We start from the raw sequence: 16,243 nt of genomic DNA, 5'->3' as shown, positions 1-16,243 counted from the left end.
ACTTCTACTGGATAACCTGGAAACTGTAACAGAATCTTTTACCATGTCAACAACAAACATATGCCCACCAAAATAAAAAAATAAATAAACGCTCGAATATGACCCTAAATTAATGGTTACTAGTGTACAGTCGAACAAACTGAATAATGTACATACTTAGACTAAGTATAGTTCTTGCTTTTGTCAAGGAAATCTAGTGAAACTGATTTTCAAAACTGCATGAATCAGTTTGTCCGGCTGTACATTTTATTCATTTACGCTTTGTCAAAGTCAAAGTCAGTCAAAGTCAAAGTCAAAGTCAGTCAAAGTCAAGTCAAAGTCAGACAAAGTCAAAGTCAAAGTCAAAGTCAAAGTCAAAGTCAAAGTCAAAATATCTTTATTCAATTTAGGCTATAGAATGTCAAAAAAAATCTACCACCGTGTAGGTACTAATTAACCAGATTTTTTAGTACATTCTCAGCCTATTTCGCGATACGTCCTTAGCTCATATACTATAATACTATTCAATGAAAAAATCAATTGTGTAAACAAAGCATTTTTTCACGATTACTCCGTAGTTACTTACATTTGAACGCCAATCCCGATCATATTCACATCTCAATGAGCTCAGCACTGTTTTTAACAATCATTTTATCATTAAATAATCGTGTAAATATGTTTATTTTATAGAATTAAATGGAAGACGAAAATCCGTTATATTTGTCAAATTGACATGATAATTTTTTCCTCACCGAAGTTGGTCTATGGTCGGTCTAGTCTCTGAAATTTAGTGCTGTACCAACAAAATTAATTATTTGACTGAACCAACCTTACCTACCGATAATTATGGCTGGCTCTGCAAATTAATTTATTCGTAGATATTAATTATTTGTGTTAAGTTACACTATTAATGAAGTTTATAAAGGTTCTAATCCTATCCTACTATCCTACTAATCCTACTAATATATAAAATGTGAAAGTTTGTGAGTGAGTGAGTAAATATGTTCGTTACTTCTTCACGCTGAAACGGCTGGAGGATTTGGATGAAATTGGCGAAAAGTTAGATAACATAGGATACTTTTTATCCCGATATCCCATGGGATAGGATAAAATCTTGAAATAACAACCGCTCAGCTTTGTCATGAAAATTGGTATATAGATAGTTTGACATCTGGAATAAAACATAGCCTACTTTTTATTTCGATATTCCCACGAGATAGGGATAAAATTTCGAACTAATAACCGCTGGGCTTAGAGTCATGAAATTTACCATGATTGTTTTTAATGTAATGTCAATGAAAACAACGATTTAATTTTCGGGAATTCCCACGGCAATTTTTAAAAATCCCGGTATTTCAGCTGTTGGACCTAATGATTTACGTGTGCGAACGTGGGTAAACACACTAGTTGGACGATAAAAGAGTATTATAGTAGAAATTATGTAGATTTCTATTTACTAGTACTTATCATATTTACTGTGGAGTCCATTGTTGGACCAAACAATCATTTTGAATCACTTCCCTGTGTCTACTCTCATTTCCCTGTCTTATGTAAATTTAAAAATGCCTCTTCTAAATTATATCGAAAATACAAACTGAGACATGGATGCACAGAAAAACCAGAAAAAGAGACCAGCGCTGGGAATCGAACCTAGGTCCTCAGCAATCCGTACTGCGTACTATAACCCCTACACCACCGTTGACAGGAGTCAAGATACAAATTTCTCCTATGCACACATATCTCAGGTTGCCTTTTTCTACTACGCTACTTAAGCAGCAAAAAATTCTAAATTAATCCATATTTTAACTGACCCTTTCAATTCTAAAATACTCCATCATAAACCTTGGGGAAAATATACGTCAAAAATATAAGTGGATATACATGTTTCACCATTTTAAAAATTCTACCTTAAAGGGGTATAAAGGGGAGTGTAAGTTTGTATGGAAAAAACGTTAGGTATATATATTTGAAGATATACCTAATTCTAAAACTTCGTGAAAATGCTATTAAACATTTTAAGTTAAAAGGGACATGGAAACATTGTGAATGACTCTTGAACAGGACTAAGAGAATACGTGATTCGCCATTTTTAAAATTAAACTTAGGGAAAACAAATAATGAAATATGAGTAAATTCAAAATAATTATTTACTGCTGATTGAAGTATCTTAAAGAGCTTTCACATCACTAGAGCCAACGTCAGTCAGTCAGTCAGCCAGTCGTCAGTCAAGCGTCAATGTCAGTCACCACATTTGTTTACACAATTGATTTTTCCATTGAATAGTACCATACATCCATACTTCCATACTAATATTATAAATGCGAAAGTGGTGTGTTGGTGTGTATGTTTGTCCGTCTTTCACGCCGTAATGGAACGATGGGTCGACGTGATTTTTGGCGTAGAGATACTTTTTATCCCGGAAAATGCACAGTTCCCGAGGGAACAGCGCGCGATAACCGAATACCACGCGGGCGGAGCCGCGGGCAAAAGCTACTATAATAGTAGCAGACTAAACTAAACTATAAAAACATACAGGAACAAAAGTTAAAAAAATAAGTAGTAAATACTCAACTTTCAAATTCAAATTCAAATGATTTATTCAGTAAATAGGCCGCAATGGGCACTTTTACACGTCATTTTTTAAACTACCAGCGCTTCCGGAAAGACCATCAATGCCAAGAAGAATGCGCCGCAAGAAACTTGGCAGAAAGTCATTTTTTCATAATAATATACAACAAAACACAAACAAATAAAATACAAATAAAATACTTAAAAACTATATTATACAATTAAAGAAAAAAATACAAATAATAATAATAATAAAAATACAGGGATGTATGGGGTCCCTTAATTACAATACTAAACACTAACTACTTATATCTAAACTATATCTACGTTCAGTGGAAGTGTAGAATGCTTCCACCGTCATAAATTTTAAAATAGTTCTATAACTTTCAAAATTAAGTAATTTTATCATTAATCCTAAATGTGACATCGCCTGTTACATAACAAAATGATAGATTTCACAATACATTGCTTGTCCAATTAAACTTTAAACTATACCTACTGGGCGGCAATATATCTGGCCCTCAAATGTATGCATTTATAGGTAATTGGGCCAATCAACTATTTTACCGACACTTTGGGCGCCTACTGCGTTACCAAAATTGTCTCTGGCGTTAACAAAAAATCGTACTTCCAACAAGATATTTCACGGTTTAATAGCTTAAACTTACGTAGGATGGCATGTATTCATGTACACCATCTATTAAATTACAGAAAAAACGTGTTTACTTACAAGAATCTACAATTGTTTGAAAAATGTCACGGACAGATTAGTGTCGGTAAAAAAGTCGATTGGCCCAATTTTGTATGGAGGGTGGGTCAAATTTTATGCAGCTCAGTAGGTATATAATTAAAATCATAATATAAGTTTTTTTCAAAATTTTCAAAATCAAAATTAGCTCAAGATGAAGAGCGGAAGCTGTGGTTTAATTATTTGTACCTCTTACAGGGCCAACTTTGAATACATAACATAACAAATAAAGTTTTCCGGTATTGAATGGTAGAGTACAGTCCGAACCGAAACTTTACCTAAGGTAAATTTCAGCAATATTGACGTCAGAAGTCGGGATGAAGTTCTGTACTTAGTATAGTACTATAACTTACTTATATACTCTGTTTCTACGGCAAGGGAAAAAACTTACTACAGCCAAACTTTAGCATGTATCTCTCAACGTCATTCCAAATCATGATACAACAAGTTTTATTGTCTTGGTTGACCACTAACAGAACATACTTTGAAAGTTTTTACTAAGAGCAAATGATAGCAGACAAAACAGCCCATGGTATACCACATTGTAATTTTCTTAATGAACTACTCTTAACTGTTTAATGTGATGCACTTAGTTACAATAAGTAGTTATTGTATTGGATATTGCTTTTTTTCTTTAGCTTTGCATAGAAATAAAGTCGTTGAAACTTTTATTACGTGTCAGCATTATTAATTTGCATTAGCTATAAACTCTTTAAGGATTATGTTGTTCACAACCGGGGGTTTTTTATACAGTTACTTTGAATCAAGCTAATAATACATAAATTTAGATAATTATAACGATAAATGATTATAGTATTTAGAGGCCCAGAACACGACGACTTTTGCGACCGTAAGCAGTGCGATTAGCTAATAGCTGTGCGATTTCTGAACCAACTATAAATTTAGCTAAGCAAACATTACAAGAACACACCCGATCATAATAATGACTGTATTGCTTCAAATCCCACTAATATTATAAATGCGAAAGTTTGTAAGTCTGTTTGTTAGTTCATCACGTCTAAACCACTGAATAGTTTGAATCTCGGAGAAGGAGATAGGATAATTTTTATCCTGGAAAATTGCATAGTTCCCGCGGGATAGCCATAAAGAATTTTGCACGGACGGTGTCGCTGGTAACGGCTAGTCTTACATAATTTTCGATCCCTTTTCAGTGGTTGGATTAATTTACAATACATACATACATACCTACGTGAATCGGTTTTAAGGTAATCTTTTTCTACACGCTAATAAAAATTTAATAGAGAATGCGGGATTGACAATCGCTTACACATGATTACTAGCACATGTATTAGTCAGTTAGAAGACAATCCAAGTACAGTGAGTGCTTTGTTCATTGAAATATTCTTCGATTGTTATACTCGTCTCCCTCGGCATATCTCTCATTTCAAACGCTCATCACCAGTTTATAGTAGGAAGTTTTTTTAATAGGTAGTTTTCTATTTAGGATCAAAATAGAAAATAGATGCACTGATTTCCGATTGAAACAAAATATATCAAAATCATCAATCCAAAACCATAGACAATAATAAAAAGAGAATGTATTAAAAACTAAAAAACTCCAAAAAGTTGTGCAACCTTGCACAGGTCCGATTTTCCATTCTTTTTTTTATTTCAAATAGTTGGCAAACGAGCATGCGGTGACCCGCCGTCTGATGGTGATGGGGATCACCGCCGCCCATGGACACCTACAGCATTATAAGGACTGCGGGTACGTTGCTGGCCTAAAAGGGGGGCTAAGGGGGGGGCTGTTTATTGTAAATTTATAGCACCGCATTTTTGACCCTCGACTAAACCGACTGTTACAAGTTTGCCCGCTACTGTATCCGTGTATTTGAAATGAAATGGTTTATTTGCTAGATAATGGGTTGTGTGTAATGTTACAAAATATATTTCTGCTTGAGTCAGCATGCAAAAATATTAGTTTTTCGTTTTGGCGATTTTTATCAATCACACAATATAAAAAATAATCTGGTCTTATGATTAATTAAATATTTATAATTATTATTATTTGTCTATATCATAGCTCCTAAACGATACTACTTTATTACTGCACAGGCCATGAAGTAAGGGATTGATGGATGAGTTCGGGGTAGAATGATCACCCTTACATCTACGCTTATTAACATGATGATTCTCTTAACCAAATTGTTCGTGTACTGTGACAGGGAAGTGCACGTGTTGCCTGTTCTGAAAATGAATTTAATAATCCTTAGTGACACTAGAAATGCTTTACCTAGCCAACAAAACGTTGGAAAGCCCCCGACTTTGTCACTTCAATATCTCAAAAACGGCTGAACCGAGTTTGATGAAACATGTCGAAGAACCATCGCTAGAACACCTGATTTCAAATAAAAAAAACCGCATTCAAATTGGTCCACCCGTTTAAAAGCTACGGTGCCACAGACAGACAGACACACATAGCGGTCAAACTTATAACACCCCTCTATTTGCGTCAGGGGTTGAAAATGATTAATGATAGATCAGGTTTTTTTGGCAGCTAACTTCTAAGTTTTTTACGTGAAAGTAGAAAAAGTTGGTAGCGAGTCGGATTTGGCATATGAAGGGTTCCGTTCTATCGTTTTTTTTTGGCTAGTGGGACCTTTTACATGGTCCGTTTGGATCGCTATCGCCATGTTACTCGTTAATCAGTGCTTACTCTGTGTCATTTCGCTAGGAGAGTAAGACTGCCCGTGAAATTATCGGTACAATAGGTACCTATTTTATATTATTTAGCGCCATAGGTTGGCTACAAAAGGGCAGTCCTCTTGTGCTGCGTGCACACTTGTGTGTTATGAACAGGGGTCGGACAAAAAGTGCCGATGACGTCAAACCACTTATAGGATGATTTCAAATAGTATTTTTGATTTTCATAAACAATCATCACTTATCATTTATTCATATCGAAAACACACACGGGGGTTCACGGGATACCCGTAAAAGTAACAAGTTTGGAGTTGAAATAAAAAATATGAAAAGGCTCCAAAAAACCAATCATTATTTATTCTTAGTTTATTTATTTATTCTTTGGAGATGGAACCTTAAAAGCTGGCGACTTGTGCTATGCATCATTAAACAGACCATCGAGCCGAGGTCAACGTACAAAGACTGTTTTGTGAAAAAAGCTCACCCTGCAGGCAAGGTTAAAGCTTTCGGGGTCTCATAATACTAACACGTCGTGCTTGGACAGGCATTTTCAATAAAGCTTAAATTTTCTTTATAAAATATGATGATTATCGAGAAATTATGCCACCTGATTATTACTGAGCACCAAACTTAAATAAAAGTTTGTATTAAGAATGTATTTATTATATTATAACTCTGAAATAATTATGTATCGTATTGCCCTCTTGTTCTGAGAGGAGGCCTGTGCCCAGCAGTGGGACGTATATAGGCTGGGAGGAAATGAAATTATTGTATTACTCCTTATTGAACATAAAACGTAAAATAACAGATCCGGAATAATTATTTGAATAATCAATGCGTGTAGTAAAATTTTAGTAATTTAATCAAAATTTTCACGATATACTATATATCTATACTTTTATATTGATGTATATAAGAGATCTTAATTTGCATGCTCATTATACATGCATGGCGAAACATATGAGCCATAAACTATCTGAATATCTGTTAACACCATGTTTTACGCAAATAAAGCTTTACTTTGAAAGATTACATTGAAATCCATGTCCAAAGGCGAGCTTATCTCATAAAGGGATCTCTGTAATTAGTTCGGGGGTGAATTGTAACAGCTATAACGTATTACCTTATTTTTTTACTACTCTGTGTTATTAAAATAGTTATTACGTCGTTTGCGAACTCAACTGTCTCGTTTGCTTTTGGGTCTAAGATTCTACTTAATTTGCGTCGGTATTTATTTTGCACGTCTGTTTTATGTTCCTAAGAATTACATTTGAAATTTACCACGAGCTTTGCGGTGAAGGAAAACATCGTGAGGAAACCTGCACAAACCTGCGAAGCGATTCAATGGTGCGTGCGAAGTTCCCAATCCGCACTGGGCCCGCGTGGGAACTATGGCCCAAGCCCTCTTGTTCTGAGAGGAGGCCTGTGCCCAGCAGTGGGACGTATATAGGCTGGGATGATGACTCTGTGTTATTAAAATAGTTATTACGTCGTTTGCGAACTCAACTGTCTCGTTTGCTTTTGGGTCTAAGATTCTACTTAATTTGCGTCGGTATTTATTTTGCACGTCTGTTTTATGTTCCTAAGAAACCGTCAAACGCGTCCTTATTTACTCTGAGACGGTTTACTTACTGCCTTTTCGCATCATTATTGTTTGCCAAATGTTTCGTTTCCCAACTATCAAAATTCTCCGAAATCAAAAAAAAAACTCATTGTATTTTCTTATGGTTTTATGAAAGTTCCGAAAAAAAATATTATTATGGTTTCAGAGAAAATTATGACTTGGGAAAAAGTACTTGCGCGAAACGGTAGAGAACCCTCTGAGACATACTATTAAAGAGTAACCTTATTGACTGACACCGCACCGCACCTAAACTATTAGATTAGAGCTAAACTTTTTTTTTTTTTTTTTTTAATCTTTTTTTATTATGGAACTTTGATCAAACGATAATGAACATGTCAGTTCCCAAAGGCTTTAACTATAAAAACACCACAACATCTATAAGATTTAAATGAGTAACAACTCGTGCCAAGAGGGACTGCTATGTCCTCCAAACCATACCACCGGATCCCCTGCCACAGGGTGGCAAACCTGCGCACGGATTCTTTTACACAGAACTCGGAACCAATGTCAACCACAAATATGTCTACTTACTTATCTAAAAATCCGTATACAAATCTAGCAGCCTGCGACCAAGGCTCCGACAATATGGCTTGGAAGATACCAACATTTAAGACATTGACATTCCAAATTGAGTAAAACATATTCCTCTTGGCTCGAGTCCTTACACACTCCATTAATAGGTGGAAAACATCTTCAACCACATCGCACTCAACACAATTTGGAGACTCTGCCTTTCTCATTAAATGCGCAAACTTATTTAAAGGAACATGACCAGATCGAAGTCTATGCGCACAAATAACATTTGCTCTGGAGAGACTAACAGAATCAAACCAAGGTACATGAGGAGGCTCAGACTGCATTGTCCTATACCAAATACCCTTGAACTGAGACCGGCTGTCGAAATGCTCTTTCCAGAGGTCATGACATTTGTTCTTATAACGCAAAATTACCTCAGAAAATTCAGGAGCAATCACGATCTCTGTTCCTTCACTAACAGCAGACGCGGCTAGTCGATCAGCTTCCTCGTTGCCTACTAAGCCAATATGTGAAGGGATCCACTGAATTTTTAAACACTTGCCAGAATTTTGGAAGGAATAAATCAGTTCCAAAATTCTGTAAGCCGTAGAAGAACAACGTTTCCCCGATGTACAACGAGCTATATGTTGAATCGCAGTTTTGCTGTCGGTTAAAATCACTATGTTATGATAACCTAATACATGAACAAACGACAAGGCCTCATAAATAGCACAAAGCTCTGCAGACATAATTGATAACCCGTGAGAGAATTTAAATTGTGCCTTTTTATTACAAATAGGATCAAAAAATGCTACTCCTAACTTATCACCACACTTTGATCCATCAGTAAATATTTTATGAAAACTGGAATACTTTCTTTCCAGCTCTAAGATTACCTCCAGACGAAGAACGTGACGATTGTATTCACGTTTAGCCCCCTGAATACATTCTAGATTACTAAACAAAACATCACTTACCTGGAATTTTGACACCCACATATCTAACTTAAACATAGGTAATGGACATGACGAGGAAATATGCTCATCAGAAACCTCTACAAACACATCAGCTAGCAATGGTTTCCTCCTGCCATTCCAATATCCGCTTTGGCAAACATTGCTCAACTCACGGATCATGTCAACTGTAACATTATTTGAATAGGTCAAAGCTTTTAAACAAAATCTAAACGCAAGGTAACGACTTCTGACATACAAAGGTGCTATACACAGTTCACTTTCCATGACGTGAATAGGCGTAGACCTTATGAACCCTCCAATCACCCTTAGAGCCTGGTTTTGAATTTTCTCAAGCTTATACATATGCGTCTTAGCACTGTTATTATACAAATAACAAGCGTAATCCATCCTACTACGAATCAACGAAATGTATAATCTACGAAGGTGCTTAGGATGAACACCCCAAGAAGCACCAGCTAAAGTTTTCAGGATGTTAAGAAATCTTTGAGTTTTTTCAACAACATAACCTATATGTTTTCCCCAACGCAACGACCTATCTAGCCACATTCCTAAATACTTGACTGTGATATCAGAGCACAATTGACTACCGCAAATTTCAAGACTTACATGCTGAACCTTATGACCTTTGCTAAATACGCAGAATTTTGACTTACTGGCTGAAACGTCTAACCCTAAACTATCTAACACATCTACCATTGTGCACAATGAATTTTGCATACTACCAACACTATCTTGCAAAGACTTTGACCTAATATACAAAACAAAATCATCCGCATATTGTGAAATATGAACTTTATCTATCTTATGACAAATTTGATATGTAGCAATATTAAATAAAAGAGGAGAAAGAGGGTCTCCTTGGGCCAAACCTCTATCAGTCCATCGAATAATGGAAAAGTCAGTATTTTGGTCTCGTAAAATGAGATGTCTTTCACTCAAGAAAGTCCATAAATACTTACAAAAATTTGCACCAACTCCCAAATAATCTAAAATGTTTACAACTTTTCCTACCGACACATTATTATATGCTCCTTCGATGTCCAAAAAACATGCGAGGGTGGACATATTCATTGAAAAACCGATTTGTGCATAAGAAATAAGGCGAGCTAAACAATCCACACACGATTGGCCTCTTCTAAAGCCTACCATATCTTTGGAAAAAACCTCATTCTTCTCCATAAACCACTCTAAACGTTTCCCCAGCATGGAATGGAAAATTTTGCACACACAGGACATTAAAGAAATGGGCCTTAGTTTTGCCAACTGATCTTGCATATGACTAGACTTTGGAATAGGTATGACCTGAATATCCCGCCATTGCTTAGGCACAACACCGGACATGAAGATTAGATTATACAACTTGAGCAAAAATAATTTGGCAGCAGATGGCAAATTGAAAATCACTTCATACGTTATCCCATCAACACCTGGCGCAGAATTTTTCTTTTTTAAACAACTATTAAATTCCTCTAAAGAAAATTCAATCTCGAGAAAAGGATTGTCTGAGCAAAACATAGGTGTTTCGGATTGCACATAGTCAGGCGTAAGAGAGCGCAATAATTTCAGCTGACTTTCTTTTGACGCAATAATACCAGACCGAGAATAGCCTTTCATCCATTTCATTTGATTCCACATATCCGACGCAGTTGTAGTTTCACCAATACTTTGACAAAACTTCTGCCAACTCTGGGATTTGGCATTTCGAATAATACGCTGCGCCTCAGCAACCTTTTTCTGCATAAAACTCAAATTATCGGGAGTCGGGTTTCGCCTGAATCGACCCAACGCAAGCCGCCTTTCTGCAACAACCTTGGAAAGCAAGGGACTCCAGTATCTCTTGGGCTTAAAATCGCGCGTAGGGTTTGTACAAATTTTAACCATAGGAACATTTTTGGTTAACGCTTCCTTAACACGAGCTTCAAAAATGTCATATAATATCTGAACATCATTATGCACAAAAGAGAAATCATCCTTAAAAGACTCCTTTAAACAGTCTCGATAGCCTGACCAATCTGCGCCTTTAAAATTCATTCTTTGTACAAAATGAGGGTCATCCTTGTAATTTAAGCTTAATTTAATAAGAAGATGATCACTACCCAAATGCTCATTAGACACATCCCAACTAAAATCTACAGCAATGTCCGAAGTGCAAAAGCTGACATCAGGAGAGCTTTCTCGAAGTGAACCATCCACAAATTTAACCCTCGTCGGTTTTCCATTATTAAGGGAAACAAAACCATGCTCGAGCGCCGAATCAAATAACTGATTACCTCTTGAGTCACACTTATAAGACCAATTGGAATGATGAGCATTAAAGTCACCCGCGACTAAAGATTTCTCAGAAAACAAAGAGAACAATGAATCCCAATCTTGCTGCGACGTCCGCACTGAGGAAGGACAGTATAGAGATACAATATACTTTAAGAAGGCACAATTTAAAATTTTAACACAAATAATTTCAATACCAGTGTTGTTCAAAGCAATGTGAGATAACTGAGCTTTTACAGAATCATGTACAATGATAGCCACTCCTCCATACGAATCTAGTCTATCTTTTCTGAATATATTGTATGAGCCAATTCGAAGAACTAAACTATTATCTAACCAAGTCTCGCTAATCACCGCAATGTGAACTTTTTCTCTGTTTAAAAAAAGTTCAAGCTCAGTTATCTTAGGCCTAATACTTTGCGAGTTCCACTGTACTATATTCAAGTAGGATTTCAGATTATACCTAGCCATTGATGTTAGTAAAGAAAACCTTAACTAACTCAAAATCCATAAAAAACTTCTTACACAATTTCAAAAATTCTTCAATAATAAACTTACATAGACACTTAAGCTTCTCCTGCCAGTTCTCATTAGACATCAAAATATCCTTTAATCTTTCAAAAAACCTCTCAAAACAACTTCCCTCTCCTCTTACCCCTCTACTCCTCTTGCCCTTCTTCTGACTTTGATCTTCAGTGAAGACATTTTGTGGCTGCTCAGAAACAGGATCTTCGTCCTCATTCTCTACTGGAACTCTTTTTGGCATCTTTCTCTTTCGAATTTCGTGTTGACTATCAACCCCTGCTCTAACTTGACTCTTTGGCTTCTTAACCACAGGAGGACTTATGACGCACTCAGACTCATAATCAACGTTCACCAGCTTGGTCAGAACGGCATCCCTATATGATTTGCCAGCTCTCGTCTTTCCAGCAGACGTAATAGATAAGTCATCTTGTGAAGGTTGAGTCAATTTTGTTGACGTAACAAGCTCTTTTTTATTTTCTTGCATATATAACCATAATGCTTTTTTATAAACACAACCTTCAGATGCCATTATTCCTTTTATCTTCTTTTCTCTCAAAAAGACTGGGCAAGATTTATTTAAAGCCATGTGAGGCCCTTTGCAATTAAGGCATCTAAACTCAGTTGTCTCACAATTGGCATGTGTCCCTCCACACTTCGGGCATACAATTTTGCTTGATGGACAAAACCTGATTAGATGTCCAAACTTCCAGCATTTCGAGCATTGGGTAACCGGAGAAATATATGGGTCTACCTTAAATCGACATCCATATGCATAAACATAAGGAGGCAAATAAGTACCTTTAAAGCACAGACGAATAACTTCAGATTTCACCCATCGACCATCGTTATTCAAGCGATTCAGTCTTCTTACAGACAAAATATCTTCCGAACTGACAATGTTCTTCATAAACTCCTCCTCGTTTACTTCTGTCTCAACATTTTTAACAATGCCGTAACTGCAAATGAGTTGATTTGACCAAAAAGCGCGTCTGTCATCATTATTGAACTCGTCTGCCGATAAAAGCTTCTCTGCTTCTTCTTTCATACTAAATTGTATGCGTACCTTACAGGGGCCCAAGAACTTTATTTTTAAAATACCCTTTAAGCCTTTGGCTTGTAGTAACTTGGCTAAACCTATCTGTTTTGGCAGATCAGTTTTCGATATCACACAGATTTCAAAAGTCTCATCGGGCATTCGCTCAATATGCGGAACGGCATCAAAAGCCTTGGAGCTCCGTAAACGCTTGGGTTTCTTTCCCACAGTGACGAAACTTGCATCAGACGCCCAACTATCATCGCTGGGATCACCAGACTTCTTCTCTGATGGCGAGCCCACAGCCGACATGGCATCTTCATCACACACGACACTTCGTCGAGCCATCGGCGAAAACTCCAGCATACTCACGTTGTCCAACGATAGCGACTTGGTTCGCTGCCCACACTCAATCTCTGAAGATACCCTACTGACTCCTGCAACGGGGTCATAAGACCCGATACTTGTTTCGCTCATATCTTGCTCGAAACACTTCGAAAATAAAAATTAATTGAATTAAATTGCAAAGAGAAAAAATTTGGCAACCGTCGCCTTTGACAGCCGAACGTCCTTTTTGAGCTAAACTTAAACTTGGCAGACGTACTTTGTATATCAAAGAGTGTATTATAATGGGATTTCTCGAAATAGGCTACTTAGGGGCTGTTTCACTCACCACCCATTGATATTTGTATTTAAATAATAAATAAATAAATATCATGGGACACTTGACACCAATTGACCTAGTCCCAAACTAAGCGTTTGACGGATAAATATGATGTCGTCTCCGTCTATTCGAATAAAACAAACAGACGGCAAATTCAAATTCAAATCATTTATTCAGTAAATAGGTCGCAATGGGCACACGTCATTTTTTAAACTACCGGCGCTTTCGGAAAGACCATCATTGCCAAGAAGAATGCGCCGCAAGAAACTTGGCAGAAAGTCATTTTTTCGAAGTAAAATAATTAGATTATCAGAAAATATTGAACTAGTATTTTTCTTTTGTCAATTAAACAAAAAATGATAAAGATACAGCCAGCATGTTTCTCTCTCGGTTCATTGTTGTCATTTTTGTTTGATTGTCTGTTTGTGTAAAGCCAATAGCCCAGTGGTTGGACCTATGCCTCTAAAAGCTGAGGGTCGTGGGTTTAAATCCGGACTAGCAACTCCCAAGTTTTCCGAAATTCATGTGTTGGGCTCTGGACACTGGGCCCACGTTGGTACTACGACCCGAGCCCTTTTATTAACCCCCGATGCAAAAAGAGGGGCGTTATAAGTTTGAACGCTATGTGTGTCTGTTTGTCTGTCTGTGGCACCGTAGCTCTTAAACGGGTGGACCGATTTGAATGTGATTTTCTAGCGATGGTTCTTAGATATGTTTTATCAAAATCGGTTTATTCTGAAAGCAGGCCTGTGCCCAGCAGTGGGACGTATAAAAGCTGAGAATAGGACTATTGTTATTGTTTATTGTTAAAATCTTTAATATACTTACTTTTTTACATGCCCTCAACTCAAAAACGCATCTTTATTCTGAAAGCTTCACTTAAGTAGGTACCTACCAAATATCCGTTTAAGAAATCACTTTTTCTATTTCGAGTTCGACGTAACTTTTCAACTCCTTTCAGTCTTCTTGGTTTATTTTTATATAGGTCTAGCGCCTAAAAATATGAACTCTTTAATTGCTTTCCTTCTGTTGTAAAAGAAAACTTATGTATAGCGTCATTGCGTGTCGCATAAAAAATATCAAGGTTTAAAATGACTGAAATGTTTTTGTATGATTTTACCGCTTCAAGATATTTTCTTAGGTAACTTTGAATTTCGCCTTTCTCACTCACAACTGATATACTTCGGCGTAAACACTCACGACTGCTCTATTTATTGCTAAAACTAGCTTTTGCCCGCGGCTTCGCCCGCGTTGAATTCGGTTATCGCGCGCTGTTCCCTCGAGAACTGTGCATTTTTCTGGGATAAAAAGTAGCTTAGGTATGTCACTCTGGCCCATAAACTATCTCTGTGCTCCGTTTTGAGTTTCCACGTGAAAGACGGACAAACATACAAACACACACACTTTCGCATTTATAATATCAGTATGGATTAACTCGACGTTTCGACCATTGCAGCGGCCTTGTTCACAAGTTAAATGAAGTGTAGAATATAAACTTATCACGTTCGTTTAGGTGCCTAAGTTTTTCGAACAACCTGCACCTTCAGGTGAAGCCAGATGAGCGTAATTTGTGAGTTGTGTGTCGCATATTTTCGGTCGCGTAATTTCTGCTGCATTCCGTTATTTCCGTTTAAATACTAAAGTCTAGTTTGTGCCACACGGCGACTCAAAATGAGTTGTTCACTGTCATGTAGGACTTAGCATGAAACCAAAGTTACGCGACTCACAACTACCTTCCTGTTCACAAACATCGAGGTAGTTTTTAACCCCCGACGCAAAAAGAGGGGTGTTATAAGTTTCACCGCTGTGTATCTGTCTGTCTGTCTGGTGCACTTCTTGAACGGGTGGACCGATTTGAGTGCGGTTTTTTTATTAAAAACAGGTTCTTGAACATGTTTCATCAAAATCGGTTCAGCCGTTTTTGAGATAAGGAACTTTGAAGTGACAAAGTCGTGGGTGTTCCAACTTTTTGTTGGTTGGGTTATAAAATTAAAATATAGTACCTAGTCGTGATTAGGTTTTGTTAGTTTTTGTGGTCAATAAACTTTTTAGTGTAGCCGGGTGCCATGGTAACGTCTCCTGGGTCACTTCTTAAAGTATGATTTTATTTGGTACAAATCCACTAAAAGTTACACTGTATGTTCTAATGCAATTCCTTCATGGCTGACCCCTAACTATGCTCTTAGTGCAATATTTTTCTATCACTTATGTCTCCTGGGTTACGGGGACAGAATAAAGAACACTAAAAACATACAAACATACGGGTCAAACACATAACCCTCCTTCTTCGCAATCGAGTAAAAAGTGGATTGGCCCTTTTAGTAGTTACTTTTTCGTCCAGTCAGTCTGTACAATTTCTGTACTGTTTATAAATTGCGTTTGTTTCTCTATTTTTGTACAAAAAAGAGTTAAATAATGAAATGATAAAGAAAGTTTGTGCGGCCTTGTATCTATAACAGGGGTAATCTTATATTGGTCAACATCGGCAACTGACTCATATTGCATGCTTCAGTTTCAAATTACGGCCGTATTCCGTTAAAACAGTTTTGTAACTGTCTGAGATTAACGTCGCAATAGCAAACACCTTGGTGTTAGTGTAGACAAGTGTGTAATCATTTTCGTAATGAACTTGAGGTTTCCGTCGAGTTGCCAGTTGCTACACTCGCTCAGCCTTCGA

The sequence above is a fragment of the Choristoneura fumiferana genome, chromosome 9 (genome assembly GCF_025370935.1).
Source record: "Choristoneura fumiferana chromosome 9, NRCan_CFum_1, whole genome shotgun sequence".
Classification (NCBI taxonomy): Eukaryota; Metazoa; Arthropoda; class Insecta; order Lepidoptera; family Tortricidae; genus Choristoneura; species Choristoneura fumiferana.
Note: the sequence above shows the minus strand (reverse complement) of the source record.